This window comes from Phasianus colchicus, chromosome 8 (assembly GCF_987193195.1).
Source record: "Phasianus colchicus chromosome 8, bPhaCol1.hap1.1, whole genome shotgun sequence".
Taxonomy (NCBI): domain Eukaryota; kingdom Metazoa; phylum Chordata; class Aves; order Galliformes; family Phasianidae; genus Phasianus; species Phasianus colchicus.
Genome location: NC_143443.1, coordinates 28201178 through 28209263, shown reverse-complemented (window position 1 = coordinate 28209263; position 8086 = coordinate 28201178). Strand labels below are relative to the sequence as shown.

The window sequence follows — 8086 nt, the reverse complement described above, 5'->3', positions numbered from 1 at the left end:
CCCTTCAGGTCCCTCCGTCGCGCCGCCCGCCGCCATCTTTGTTGATGTGTCAGGCGGCCGAGCTGCGCGGCCATGGGGTCGTTGGCGCGTTGTCCGTCCGCCTCGTAGCGAACGGTGAGCGCCCTGCGCGCGGCGGGCCGCGGCGGAGAGGCGGGTGAGTTGGGAGCGTGGGTGCTGCCGTGCTGCCGGCTCTCGGCCCCGCTGCGTTCTGAGAGACTGTAGAGCGGGCCGAGGCGAGGCGGCGCGGCTCAGCGTTCGGGGGCCGCCGGCGCCCGCGGGTCTCGTGGCGGGTCGGGGCGGCTTCCCGGGGGCGGGCGGGGGCGCTGAGGGAGGCCGCGGAGGCGACGCCGGTGGAGGCGGTCAGCGCTGCGCCTGCTGAGCCGGGACTTCCCTGTCCGCCTGCTGAGCGGGCCGGGAGCCGCTTTGTCTCTTGACAGCTTTCTTCGTGCTGCTAATTAGGTCGTGCCGTCTGGTCTGTGGCGTGCTGTGATTTCGCTGTGCGGTTATGAATATCGGCGACTGGTGCGTTAGTAGGAAGGTTATGTTCTGGAGCTGCTGCAGCGCTGCGGTTCTGTCCTTGTTTCTGCAGGTGGCATTTGCAGGAGCTGCTTGTCCTTCTGGGTTTGGAAGCTGGAAGCTTTGCTGTGACCAGGTCGTGGTGTTGGAATGTGGGATTGGGCTTACGTCCTGCCTAACAGCCTGGCAGGGTGGGTCTGATAGAGGTGCACTTGCAGAGCAGGACAGGGTTTCGTGTAAGACTGAGATCTGTAAGATGGGAAATGTAATAGTCTGCCTCTCTTGTTGGTTGGCTGTGTGTTGTAAAGTTGGTTTTCAGGACTTAAAATGTGACAATCAGAGCACTGAGAAATCCACGTGACCGCTGTGGCTTGCTGTGTAAGGTTACAGCTGAAGCAACATGAAAGACAGCTGCATTTTTATATTGAAAAGGGAAGGTAACCACTCTAATTACCAACTCCTGGGAATGTTTATGTTGCTGTTCACTGTAGAGATGGTTGAGCTCTAAAAGCATAAGAAACTGGAATTCTGAAGGTGCTTCAAGAGGCAGTCCAGCCCATTTATAATACCATCCATTTCATTAAAAAAAAAAAAAAGTAAATTTGGGTTGTATTGCCTTTGAGTCCTTCTCTTTCTGAAATCCTTCAGTTGTCCTTTCTTGTCTTGGCTTTAAAACAGTATTTTCTATTGTTTTGAAAGGCTTACTTGATTTGCAATTGTTGACAGATATTTATTGGTATGGTAAGATTTGCTCTTTCAAAGTGTTGAGAAGAGGACAGAGAAATAAAAAAATACAGAGGATGGTTTCTTTGGTCCTAGTAGCTGTCTTGCTTATCACTGCCATACGCTACTATTGAACTTCCTCAAGCTGACTTTTTAAAGAGCTATGAAAAAATAATAAACGTTTTTATGGATACCCGATTGCTGTTAGGCATAAGGCAGTATGCTGAATAACTACTCTGCAATTTTTATTAATATCTGGGCTTCAGCAGTTGGGGACATCCTATACTTTGTTCTGTTTTAGCTTCTTCTGAATGTATGTTTCTCTGCAAAAAACAATATTGGAAAGCCTACTGGATAATTTATCTTCAAGCCATAGACTGAGACTGCTGCTTCAAATGAAAGCAAAAAAGTCTCCTTGGAAACAAACCAGCCTCTGAAGATCGGAAATGCAGGAGAAGTCATGGTCCTTACTTCAGGAAGTGTATGAAATACTTGAGATAATGGTTCATCTCATTAATTAGCAGAAGTTCATCCTTCTTAGAGCATACAGTTGATTCATTTAGATTTTTGAAGACTTTCTTGTTTGTTTGTTTATTTTTCCCTCAGGGACGCTGGAGAAACTGCAAGGAAATCAGATTTGGAAACAGTAGTGTCTTACTATCCTCATGAGTGGTGTTTTTCAGTATGCAGAGGTCAGGCAGATGGTAATGCTGTGGTTGGTTGTGTGTTGTGGAAATGCCCTTTGAAAATAGCCATGGATTGCAAATGTGCTGGCATCTTCAATGCCCTGCAAGCTAAGATGAGTATCTTGCGTGACACTACAGTTTTGTAAGGTCTGCCAGTGCTCTAATTTGTACCTTACAGAAAAGGCTTATTACTCAGTGTATAAAGGAGAAGACCTGTCATAGAATGTGTGCTTTGTCTATGTTGTGATCTCAGTCATAATTTGCATTTCTTTCCTTAATGCACTCTGTGTTGCATAAATGATGATATCGGTGTCAGAATGTGAATGCAGACATGATAGCGATAATAACTAGCTGGCTGCTAACTTAGCCTTGTTCTGAACAGAGTTGAAAGGCATGATGCTAAACCTCATGCAAGATTATCATGGTACTGTTTCTGGTACTGCATCTGTTGCTGAGTGTTGTAGGTGAGACTAGTTGGCTTGGAAGAATTATGTACTGAAGAAACAAGTGACAGAAGATTACAAGTCTGTGCGTAATCCCTTAATTATTGAAATTTTGTTTGTAGTTTAATTGTTTTTCCCTGAGACACGGGCTTCTAACCTTGTGTCTAGTATGTGAAACAAACAAAAACCTCAGCCTCTCAGCATACCCAATGACTTGTGTTATAATGGGGAACAAATCCAGCCCCACTTGTTAAAGCTTAACAGGTAAACTTTATTATAGAGTTGTGCTGTTACTTGGTTCTGTATGTGGAGTTAATGTGACCATGATATTAACCACTTGAAAGAGATCAAGTGATACAGGATCAGGCCATCAGGTATTCCTTCAGTACCTTGAAGGAATTCATTCAATGCTCAACTACTTAACTGGTGACTTAAGCAGAGTTGAAATATGAGTAATCCTTGTCTTCTAAAGTACTTGACTCATGCTAAAAGAATTAGTGGTGATACTGAGCTTTGTACTTTGACACTGCCTTGGGGCCACACAATCAGCATTTATATAAAGATTTGAAGAAACATAATTGAGCTGAAGTATTAAACTGATAAAAGCAGTGAAATCTAGAGAGTATCCAGTGTGTATACACACACATCTGCTTCTCTCTCTCTCCAGGAATGTAAATCAAAGCAAGTCTTTGTGTGAGCTGCATGCAGCAGGAGGCTGTGTAAAGTTATGCCTGGTCTGGAGAACTCGGTGTTCCAGCACGCAGTCAGCTTTACTGCTTCTGCAGTGAATCATACAAATCCTATCTTCACTGGAGTCCTCTAGCTTTTCAGTGTAGATGGGACTATTGATACATCTTCCTTCTCAGCAGTACTGGCTGATATCTCAAAGTCCTGTGTATTTTGCTTAATTCAGAAGCAGTATCTTGTTTTAGGTCTAGGGTGTAAGTAAATTAATGGTGGGAGGGTCCAGCACAGGTGAGACTCAAGTGTTTTTTTTCTGTTTCCTGCACGGTACACTGATGGCCTTCCTGTATTTTGGTTGCACAGGACCTCATGGCCATCCTCTGCCAGTTCTGTGTGTTAAGCAGGCAGTGTTGGTGAACATCATCTCTTCTGAAGCTGTTCAGTTTCTGGCTTTCTCTTAAATATTTTGATGTTTTTTCAACTCTGTTCCTTATTCTGCTATTTCATCACTTCTAAAACTGGGTGGCATACTATTTTGCTTATGTAAATAGGGGAACAGGTGGCTTTTTTTTTTTGGCTTCAAGTTTATGTCAGTTGCTAGTTTATGTGAAATACCTGGCTTTGTACGCCTTTCCATCCCTGTCCCTTTTGATTTAGCTGAATTGCATAGTGAAGGAGATATGTTTCTTTTACTTCAGTTTGCCATGAGTTTCTGAACAGTACAGATAGGGGAGGTTAGTGAGTTTTATAGGCCATTTGAGGAGACTAATGCTTAAGGGTGTTTACTCAGATTTTTATGATGAATCTCCAGCGGAGATTACTTTGGTGTGATGCCATTTAGAAAAGCAAAATAAATAACAGCAGCAATTGGTCCAGTGCAGAGCTTGAGAAAGGACTGAGAAATAATAATTTCAAATTACAATGTAGAGATAATTGCTGTGAAGCAAGTTGGGGGGGAGCAGTTCTATAGGTAGGTGTTTTCCTTTAAATATGCTGACTTTGTTTAGAGGTGTGCAGTGTTTATTTGTTTTACAGTAGAAGCTACAGTGGCACTGTGACTTTATACATGTTGAGGTGACATTCATCCTGAGATTACTACCTTTGACAGTGTGACACTTCTTGTGTCAGTGGCACCAGATTTTTCTGTTGCTTATCCATTTGCCTGGCCTGATCACGGTACTTCATACCCTGCTGACTCTCAGCATCATCTGCTCATGAGCCATGGAACACTTAATCACTTCTCCCCTTGTTCCCCACCTACACTGAAATGCACCATTGCAGCTTTTGGTCATTAGTCTTTAGTCCATTGCTTAAAGGAAGTCTGAGTACTCTGTTGTGACAGACATGAAGATAACTTTGTAAATTTAGGTTATTCTTCTGCTTAGAAATAAGCTTTTTTCTAATACTGTGGGACTTTGAATGCTTTTCATGTTTCCAGAATTGGAGAGCCAATGATGTGAGAACTGTAGTTTTGTGATTTATTTTCTTTAAATTGTGTGCATGCTCATTTGGTGGAGAGGAGGTGATGCTGTCTTTGCCAGTGGCTCTGCTACAGGGTCTCATAGCACAGCTATGGGGGAAAGCATCTATCCAAACATGATGCAGACCCTTTATTGTTGAAAGGAACTGATGTAATTGATTGCAGCTGACCATTATATTGTCTGATGGGTGGTTGAGTATGTCTGGTGTTCAGTAAACTACATTTATCATATTAACTTCTTGTTAACAGAATGTTTACTCCTCTTTCAGAAGCTTATATATGCCTCAGTGTCACTTAACTCAATACTCTTCACTCTTAAAATCCACTCTGTTTTGAACAAATCTTTGTTAAATGTGTGCACTCCAGAAGCATTGCTCCCTTCCTCCCTTTCTTGTCCCCCTTTCTTGACTGTGCAGCTACACTTTGTGGCCTAAATATGTTCTTTTTCTGTTCCAGCGGTGATTTTTATCTCGTGGGATCTTAACAGCCTGTCTGTTTGCTTACAATACCACCCTAGGCACACACTTCTGTCCTTCTTTGCTCTATTTCTGGTGAAAGTCCAAGTGTGGCAGTTCCTAGATGACAAGATACGGTTCCTTTTTTCCCTTATTGACAGTAAATTTTCTCTACAGCCCAACTTCAGAAATACTTCCTGTAGTTCTGTCGTTTAGTTTCCTTTAGAAATGTTTTGAAATTGGCTGAAAATAAAGCCTCTTTCTTCTCCATTGTTTTAGAAGTTAAGAATGCCATGGCCTGACTATGTGTTTTATGCAATATAACGTTAATAGTGCATCTGCTTAGGAAGTTCTTTGTGGTTTGGGATTTAAAAGAGTTATGTTTGTGTTTCATAAGGAGACCTAAAAGAAAGGCAGTTTGAAATGACACGGTATTGAATTAAAGTGTATCAAGTTGTCGGTGCATGTCTGTAGTATTAGGCCAGCAAACTGTAGAAGGTTGTGTTCCCCCTTAGGGTTGTGGAGACAGTGGGAAGCAAATGGGGAATTACTTTCATTGCGAGTTATCTTTCAGTGGCTGGGAAATATGTAGCAGAGAGTGAAGATCTTTAATGATGTAGTGGATTGCCTGATGGACAGCCCAGGGAGAATGTGTCCTGAATATCTTTAATTAGTAGGGTGCATGTACTTATTAGCAGAGGAAGAGGGAGGATTACATGCTATAGAAGCAACTTCTTTCCATGATCAGTGAAGGACTCTGAATTGAGAATTTGTTTTCGCTTTATGATTGATAATAGCAGAAGAAGAGAGAAGGAAGGAGAAAATGCTTTAACTTGGAAGTTAAAAAGGTAGATCTTAACTCTCTGTTAATACAGAGGAAATACAGAATTCTTAAATTTTTAAATGGTGTTCTTCTAGTTAAGTTGAATAGAGGAATTAGAATGGTGGTTCAATGTAGGTATCATTTGAAATATTTTTTTATAATCTTGTTAATAGAGTTGTACCTGTAGAAGCTCCCCATTGCTAGCATGTGTTCTGATAACCGTGCATTTATTAATAGCAATGTCTGATCATCTGTTACACACTTGTTTTATATATACTAATCTTGGATTAGTAACAGTCAAATAAATGTTCAGAGATGCCATCGCTGACTCTACTGGTAGTTCTTACTCCATTTCCCTGTAAAAATAGAATTATGAACAAGTACCTAACTGACATAATACATAATCATAGCAAGGATATAGTACTGTAATTATATATTCACGTTATTTCAGAGATCAAACTAACATGGTGCAGCACATTATGTGCTCAGGTTGCAGAAGTGGGAGCAAATCGTGTCTAAGAAAAAGAGCTGCTTGACTTGTCTGCTTAGCAGCTGGGTTTAGTGGGACGAGTTAAGACCTTTATCTTACTAGCTGGTAGTTTACAGATCAGGACTGTACTGTTGAAGTAGCTAAATATTAAATATTATTTGACTTAATTTTTAAGTCATTTTAAACCTTGAGATAGATCACTTGCAGACAATGGAATGTAAATAGATGTAATCCAAATGAATTCCAGTAGACTGTTAAGTTTTGACTTCTTACATGCAGTAGTTTTACAAGCATTTTTATACATTTAGACCTTATCTATGAGTAGCCCCTGAGGCCAGGGCTTAACAATCTCTCCTACAGTGCCTGCTGCTGAAGGGATCTACAAGAATTTTTCTTTGTACTTTACAGGATTGTGTGTTAAGATATTTGATGTTCACCCTAGATGATCAATACCTGTCTTGTAGCAGATGCTTAACTGAAGAGCTTGAATGTCTGTCACATCAGGGTTTTTTATCACTTGATTAGCAGCATATAGAAGATGTTTCTCTGTTCTAAAGACAGTGAGTGAAAAAAATACTGCTCATTTCCTGAGTCTTTGCCTGCTTTCACATATGGCTGTGAGACATGACTTCCTTTAGAAGCTGCTGTGTTGTTCATTCACTGTATCTGCAGGCTATCAAAATCTTCCTGATTTTAATCCCAGTCAGTTTTGCTATCAGCAATTTGGCAGACAAGCGCATCTCAGTTACAGTAGCATGAGAGAAAGCCTTCCAGTGATAGCCATGAATGTTCTGTGTGCTGTGGCAGAAGTTAAATTACTTCTCCAAGTACCAATGTAATATCTAAACTGGACATAATGTGCTGATGCAGATTTAAACTTAATTATTGGAAATCCTGTGAGATAATGGTGGAGGACTGTGTGCTTCTTTGAAGAACACATCAGTGAGGATCAAAGCAGTCTCTACAAAAGAAGAAAAAACAACCAACCCAAGTTTTGTTTTTTTGTGAATGTGATAATATCGTAGTGTAAGAATGCAGTGAGGCATTGGGTGGGTTGTGTTCAGTTCCTGGGCCCAGTGGGGCTGAAGGGAGGCTGGCTAGGTGGGTTCCTCCTCCTCATATCACCACGTTTTGAATCAGGCATTACCTCTTGCTTTGCTTTCTGTTTCTGCTGTGGGAAGACACAGACAGCTGCCTTCTTAGCTTTGTGCAGCAGGGCAGGAACCTACTATAGGTGGGGAGGTGTGAGACTGGCTGGGAGGAGGGCTGCTTAGACCCTCTGTGTGAGTACTGGGCCTGGCAGGGAACCTCACAGCCAGGACAACTTGGCACGTGTTGCACCAAACGTGCTGCACTCTCCGGAGATGACTGGGTATTCAGGCACGTATGCAGGCACGTCGGGGCTGGGTCTGTCTTGAAATGGTAATTGGAGACGTTTCTGCCTTGGGTGTTTCCTAGAGACTTGGTGGTGGTTACATCCTGCTGTGGTGCGGGCAGCAGAGGGGCGGTGTGCTGGTGTCAGATCTCATAGGGAAGTGATGGAAGAGCAGGCACTTCTGCTGTGCTGCTCAGGTTCAGTTACTGAGGAAGGAGCAGAGCAGCTGGTTGAAGCTGGAGAATGCAGTGTGCACCTAGCAGCACTTGGCTTTCTCTGATTTCTAGGTGCAGGCCTGCCTTCATGCATAAATAACATAGTGCTCAGTGAAGCACAAGTGATTTGCATTGTTCATTGTTTATGACACCTTCTGAAGATAGTGTAAAATACACTAAGAGCACCAAGATATCT

General features: G+C 42.3%; 1 protein-coding gene across 2 annotated transcripts in view; it reads left to right on the top strand.

Moving 5' to 3' along the window:
* The first annotated feature begins 7 nt into the window (after positions 1–7).
* The window catches only part of CCDC186 (coiled-coil domain containing 186), a 32347-nt gene continuing 24268 nt past the window's right edge, over positions 8–8086 (top strand). Inside the window, exon 1 of one of the 2 annotated variants that reach the window (XM_031597449.2) lies at positions 8–114. The gene's annotated coding sequence lies outside the window, so the exon portion shown is untranslated. Of the gene's footprint in view, positions 155–8086 lie in introns of both variants that reach the window. The other variant, XM_031597448.2, reaches the window with a different exon arrangement.